Source organism: Coregonus clupeaformis, chromosome 23, assembly GCF_020615455.1.
Source record: "Coregonus clupeaformis isolate EN_2021a chromosome 23, ASM2061545v1, whole genome shotgun sequence".
Classification (NCBI taxonomy): domain Eukaryota; kingdom Metazoa; phylum Chordata; class Actinopteri; order Salmoniformes; family Salmonidae; genus Coregonus; species Coregonus clupeaformis.
Window position 1 is genome coordinate 52,939,108 of NC_059214.1, and position 7,802 is coordinate 52,946,909.

The window sequence follows — 7,802 nt, forward strand, 5'->3', positions numbered from 1 at the left end:
GGAAACTTAAATCCGTTTTACCTCATTTCTAACAGCAGGTTAAATGTGCAACCAGAGGGAAAAAAACTCTAGACCACCTTTACTCCACACACAGAGACGCATACAAAGCTCTCCCTCACCCTCCATTTGGCAAATCTGACCATAACTCTATCCTCCTGATTCCTGCTTACAAGCAAAAACTGAAGCAGGAAGCACCAGTGACTCGGTTAATAAAAAAGTGGTCAGATGACGCAGATGCTAAGCTACAGGACTGTTTTGCTAGCACAGACTAGAATATGTTCAGGGATTCTTCCGAAGGCATTGAGGAGTGCACCACATAAGTCACTGGCTTCATCAATAACTGCATCGATGACGTTGTCCCCACAGTGACCGTACGTACATACCCCAACCAGAAGCCATGGATTACAGGCAACATCCGCAATGAGCTAAAAGGTAGAGCTGCCGCTTTCAAATAAAATAAAATAACATCTTATTTGCCACATGCGTGGAATACAACAGGTGTAGACATTACCGTGAAATGCTTACTTACAGCCCTTAACCAACAATGCATTAATTTTTTCATAAAAAGTAAAATAAAACAACAACAACAAAAAAGTGTTGAGAAAAAAAGAGCAGAAGTAAAATAAAATAACAGTAGGGAGGCTATATATACAGGGGGGTACCGGTGCAGAGTCAATGTGCGGGGGCACCGGCTAGTTGAGGTAGTTGAGGTAATATGTACATGTGGGTAGAGTTAAAGTGACTATGCATAAATAATGAACAGAGTAGCAGCAGCGTAAAAAGATGGGGTGGGGGGGCAGTGCAAGTAGTCCGGGTAGCCATGTGTCACGATCGTCAAAAGGATTGGACCAATGCGCAGCGTGGAATGCGAACATACTTTATTATATATTCACCACACGAACAAAAAACAACAAAACGATACGTGAAGTCCTTGGTAACCAACACAAACCAACACGGAACAAGATCCCACAATACACTGTGCCAAACAGGCTGCCTAAGTATGGTTCCCAATCAGAGACAACAAGCAACAGCTGATTCTCGTTGCCTCTGATTGAGAACCACCCCGGCCAACATAGATACACATGAACTAGAAACTGAAACAAAGAACACAAAACATAGAATCTACACACCCTGGCTCAACATATAAGAGTCCCAGAGCCAGGGCGTGACACCATGATTAGCTGTTCAGGAGTCTTATGGCTTGGGGGTAGAAGCTGTTGAGAAGCCTTTTGGACCTAGACTTGGAGCTCCAGTACCGCTTGCCGTGCGGTAGCAGAGAGAACAGTCTATGACTAGGGTGGCTGGAGTCTTTGACAATTTTGAGGGCCTTCCTCTGACACCGTCTGGTATAGAGGTCCTGGATGGCAGGAAACTTGGCCCCAGTGATGTACTGGGCCGTACGCACTACCCTATGTAGTGCCTTGCAGTCGGAGGCCGAGCAGTTGCCATACCAGGCGGTGAACCAGTCAGGATGCTCTCGATGGTGCAGCTGTATCATTTTTTGAGGATCTGAGGACCCATGCCAAATCTTTTCAGTCTCCTGAGGGGGAATAGGCTTTGTCGTGCCCTCTTCACGACTGTCTTGGTGTGTTTGGACCATGATAGTTTGTTGGTGATGTGGACAACAAGGAACTTGAAGCTCTCAACCTGTTCCACTACAGCCCCGTCGATGAGAATGGGGGCGTGCTCAGTCCTCTTTTTTTTCCTGGATGGCAGGAAGCTTGACCCCAGTGATGTACTGGGCCGTATCCAGGCCTGCTCTCATCCAGGACCTAGTTGATCTAAATATTATTAAAGGTGCCATGTGTTATAAAAACTACATGCGGCTTATGGTAGAGAAATTAACATTTAATTATCTGGCAACAGCCCTGGGGACATTCCTGCAGTCAGCATGCCAATTGCATGCTCCCTCGAAACTTCAGACATCTGTGGCATTGTGTTGTATGACAAAACTGCACATTTTAGAGTGGCCTTTTATTGTCCCCAGCAAAAGGTGCACCCGTGTAATGATCATGCTGTTTAATCAGCTTCTTGATATGCCACACCTGTCAGGTGGATGGATTATCTTGGGAAAGGAGAAATGTTCACTAACAGATTTGTGCACAACATTTGAGAGAAATAATCTTTCTCTTTCTCTGAAGAAATTAATTTGTTCATGTCACGTATACTCCCCCTCTGGTCTCTAGGTCACCAGGCTGCTTTTATTACTGTCACGCAGGTCGTAATGAGCGCAGCGTGATATGCGTACATCTTTTAATGAGTACTTCAAAACACAAAACAAAACAACAAAACGATACGTGAAGTCCTAAGGTAAACAAACACAAACCTTACACGGAACAAGATCCCACAAAAGACAAGTGCACAATAGGCTGCCTAAGTATGGTTCCCAATCAGAGCCACAGCTGTCTCTAATTGGGAACCACCCCGGCCAACATAGAAACACATAAACTAGAACAAGAACATAGAAAACGAAACATAGAACCTAACACCCAGAAACTAACACATAGAAACTAACACCCTGGCTCAACATATAAAAGTCCCCAGAGCCAGGGCGTGACAGTACCCCCCCCCAAAGGCGCGGACTGCGACCGCGCCAACTAAACCCAACAGGGGAGGGGCCGGGTGGGCATTCCTCCTCGGAGGCGGTTCCGGCTCCGGGCGTGACCACCACCCTCTAATAACCCCCCTGTAGTGCCCCTGGTCTGGTCTGGTCCCGCTGGCTGGAGCTGGACTGGACATCGTAGGAGCGGATTGCTTAGGCTCCGGTGTGGAGCAGCTGACCGGTACCTGACCAGGCACCGGTGGAACAGGCACGGGCTGTGCCGGACTGACGACGCGCACCACAGGCTTGGTGCGGGGAGCAGGAATGGGCCGGACCGGGCTGACGACGCGCACCACTGGCTTGGTGCGGGGAGCAGGAACGGGCCGGACCGGGCTGACGACACGCACCACTGGCTTGGTGCGGGGAGCAGAAACAGGCCGGACCGGGCTGGCGACGCGCACAACTGGCTTGGTGCGGGGAGCAGGAACGGGCCGGGCCGGGCTGGCGACGCGCACCACTGGCTTGGTGCGTGGAGCAGGAACAGGCCGGACCGGGCTGTGGAGACGGACTGGAGGTCTGGAGCGAAGAGCTGACACAACCCGTCCATATATTTATTATAGTTTTATCTAAAAAGCACACTATTTAGGTTTTTATGAAATTCACTGCAGTCCTGAAAAATAAACTAGACAAAATATGGACTGACCGGTACGACTGGTAGACGCTCTCCCTATAGTACTGATTATCACTCTGGGTTTAGTAGATATCAATCTGATTCTGGGTACACTGCCTGGCACCAGGCTACAGTCATTTTCCAGATCAATAAAACAAGTAAATTCCGCTCTGAGAATTTGGGAAGCGTTGACCGTAGTAGTTTTTATCTGCCCTCATTCAACCGCTCCGAAACTGCTGGTAGTCGCTAGGCGACTAGGCTTTGTGTCTGACCTCTGACCTCTTAGAAAGGAACTATTACAGTTGAAGTCGGAAGTTTAAATACACCTTAGCCAAATACATTGAAACTCAGTTTTTCACAATTCCTAACATTTATTCCTAGTAAGAATTCCCTGTCTTAGCTCAGTTAGGATCACCACTTTATTTTAAGAATGTGAAATGTCAGAATTATAGTAGAGAGAATGATTTATTTCAGCTTTTATTTCTTTCGTCACATTCCCAGTGGGTCAGAAGTTTACATACACTCAATTAGTATTTGGTAGCATTGCCTTTAAATTGTTTAACTTGGGTCAAATGTTTTGGGTAGCCTTCCACAAGCTTCCCACAATAAGTTGGGTGAATTTTGGCCCATTCCTCCTGACAGAGCTGGTGTAACTGAGTCAGGTTTGTAGGCCTCCTTGCTCGCACACGCTTTTTCAGTTCTGCCCACAAATGTTCTATAGGATTGAGGTCAGGGCTTTGTGATGGCCACTCCAATACCTTGACTTTGTTGTCCTTAAGCCATTTTGCTACAACTTTGGAAGTATGCTTGGGGTCATTGTCCATTTGGAAGACCCATTTGCGACCAAGCTTTAACTTCCTGACTGATGTCTTGAGATGTTGCTTCAATATATCCACATAATTTTCCTTCCTCATGATGCCATCTATTTTGTGAAGTGCACCAGTCCCTCCTGCAGCAAAGCACCCCCACAGCATGATGCTGCCACCCCCGTGCTTCACGATTGGGATGGTGTTCTTCGGCTTGCAAGCATTCCCCTTTTTCCTCCAAACATAACGATGCTCATTATTTACATTTACATTTTAGTCATTTAGCAGACGCTCTTATCTAGAGCGACTTACAGTTAGTGAGTGCATACATTTTTTAAATTATTTTTTTCCATACTGGCCCCCTGTGGGAATCGAACCCACAACCCTGGCGTTGCAAACACCATGCTCTACCAACTGAGCTACATCCCTGCCGGCCATTCCCTCCCCTACCCTGGATGACGCTGGGCCAATTGTGCGCCGCCCCATGGGTCTCCCGGTCGCGGCCGGCTACGACAGAGCCTGGATGGTCAAACAGTTCTATTTTTGTTTCATCAGACCAGAGGATATTTCTCCAAAAAGTACGATCTTTGTCCCCATGTGCAGTTGCAAACCGTAGTCTGGCTTTTTTTAATGGCGGTTTTGGAGCAGTGGCTTCTTCCTTGCTGAGCGGCCTTTCAGGTTATGTCGATGTAGGACTCGTTTTACTGTGGATATAGATACTTTTCTACCTGTTTCCTCCAGCATCTTCACAAGGTCCTTTGCTGTTGTTCTGGGATTGATTTGCATGCGTCTCCTTCCTGAGCGGTATGACAGCTGCGTGGTCCCATGGTGTTTATACTTGCGTACTATTGTGTGTACAGATGAACGTGGTACCTTCAGGCGTTTGGAAATTGCTCCCAAGGATGAACCAGACTTGTGGAGGTCTACAAATTTTTTTCTGAGGTCTTTCTTTCGATTTTCCCATGATGTCAAGCAAAGAGGCACTGAGTTTGAAGGTAGGCCTTGAAATACATCCACAGGTACACCTCCAATTGACTCAAATTATGTCAATTAGCCTATCAGAAGCTTCTAAAGCCATGACATCATTTTCTGGAATTTTCCAAGCTGTTTAACGGTACAGTCAACTTAGTGTATGTAAACTTCTGACCCACTGGAATTGTGATACAGTGAATTATAAGTGAAATAATCTGTCTGTAAACAATTGTTGGAAGAATTACTTATGTCATGCACAAAGTAGATGTCCTAACAGACAGGGTATGCTATCCCTCACATATAGACAGGGTATGCTATCCCTCACATACAGACAGGGTATGCTATCCCTCACATACAGACAGGGTATGCTATCCCTCACATACAGACAGGGTATGCTATCCCTCACATCTCTCTCCTCTCACCCACTTCCCTAATAGAGGCAGGACTCTATGGGTCGTATATATTTTGTCATTATATTTAGGGACATGTGTGATGTAATTGTCACAGAATGCCTCTTTTTCTCAGTAGACCAAATGTTCTAATTTGCATACATGTTTCATTGTGCAGTGATGATTGAAACATATGACTTAGAGAAGTGATTCAGTAGCATAGCTAAGTTCACTGAAAAGATGTTCGAACTGCACATAGCTTCTCTCCATGGGAGTGAATGAGTTTCTATGGATACCTACATGTTTCAAATAGACCCCCATAGTCCCTGTGCCCAAGAAAGTGCCCTAGACCCACTCCAATTCGCATAACGCCCCAACAGATCCACAGATGATGCAATCTCATTCGCACTCCACAGTGCCCTTTCCCACCTGGACAAAAGGAACACCTATGTGAGAATGCTGTTCATTGACTACAGCTCAGCGTTCAACACCATAGTGCCCTCAAAGCTCATCACTAAGCTAAGGACCCTGGGACTAAACACCTCCCTCTGCAACTGGATCCTGGACTTCCTGACGGGCCGCCCCCAGGTGGTAAGGGTAGGCAACAACACATCTGCCACGCTGATCCTCAACACCGGGGGCCCCTCAGGGGTGCGTGCTCAGTCCCCTCCTGTACTCCTTGTTCACCCACGACTGCGTGGCCAGGCACGACTCCAACACCATCATTAAGTTTGCTGACGACACAACAGTGGTAGGCCTGATCACCGACAACGATGAGACAGCCTATATGGAGGTCAGAGACCTGGCCGTGTGGTGCCAGGACAACAACCTCTCCCTCAACGTGAGCAAGACAAAGCAGATGATTGTGGACTACAGGAAAAGGAGGGCCGAACACACCCCCATTCTCATTGACTTGGACATTTGAAACCCCACCTCTTTAAGGAATACCTGGGATAGGATAAAGTAATCCTTCTACCCCCCCTTACCCCAACCCAAAAAATAAATAAAATAAAACATTGGAAAGTGGTTATCCCACTGGCTATAAGGTGAATGCACCAATTTGTAAGTCGCTCTGGATAAGAGTGTCTGCTAAATGACGTAAATGTAAATGTCTGTAGTGGAACAGGTTGAGAGTTTCAAGTTCCTTGGTGTCCACATCACCAATAAACTATCATGGTCCAAACACACCAAGACAGTCGTGAAGAGGGCACGACAAAGCCTTTTCCCCCTCAGGAGACTGAAAAGATTTGGCATGGGTCCCCAGATCCTTTGGCGCATGTGACAAATAAAATGTGATTTGACAGTAACAATTGCTAGGGTACCTTTAATTTATGGCTACGACTTACCGCCATTTCTAGGCAGGTTTTCAATTCGTGCATTGCAACAGTGTAGCGTTTGACTGCACACACTTGTTGAAAATGTGTATAACTCTTCATTTTATGGCTACGAGATATCGTCATTTTTATTCGGCTGTATCGGCTGTAGGTCGAGTTGTTCAACATATTACACTTTCATCTCGAGTTGTTCAACTATCTACCTCATATAGTCTCAGAGTCTGCGCTTGCAGAGGGTTAGGCGAAGCAGTAATATCTGACCAATTAGCTGCTTGCTTTGGAAAACGCCCACTCCTTTCGACACACCCATACTCCAGTCGCCATATAGGAATGCAGCGACCCCCTCCAGAAAATGCTCAAGAAAAAACTAACAGCTCACAAGAGTGGCAACAGCACCCCCTGCTGGAAGTACTGTAGGTTCACAAACACAGCTGTCTCAGAACATCTTTGGCTGTTTGCTACACTTGTACTAGCTACAGGGTACATTGTGTTAAGTGAGTGACCAAACAGTTTATTACCATCTATGTACTTTTTCATATTCAAATCAAATCAAAATGTATTTGTCATTATGCGCCAAATACAACAGGTGTAGACATTACAGTGAAATGCTTACTTACAAGCCCTTAACCAACAATGCAGTTTTTTAAAATTAAAATGTAAAATAAAAAAGTGTTAATTAAAGAAAAATAGAAAATAAAAGCAAATAGCTAAAGAGCAGCAGTAAAATAAAAGAACAGTAGGGAGGCTATATACAGGAGGGTACGGGCGGCAGGTGGCTTAGTGGTTAAGAGCGTTGTGCCAGTAACCGAAAGGTCGCTGGTTCTAATCCCCGAGCCGACTAGGTGAAACATCTGTCGATGTGCCCTTGAGCAAGGCACTTAACCCTAATTGCTCATGTAAGTCGCTCTGGATGAGAGCGTCTGCTAAATGACTAAAATGTAAATGTACCGGTGCAGAGTCAATGTGCGGGGGGACCGGCTAGTTGAGGTAGTTGAGGTAATATGTACATGTGGGTAGAGTTAAAGTGACTATACATAGATAATAAACAGAGTAGCAGCAGCGTATAAAGATGGGGTGGGGTGGACAATG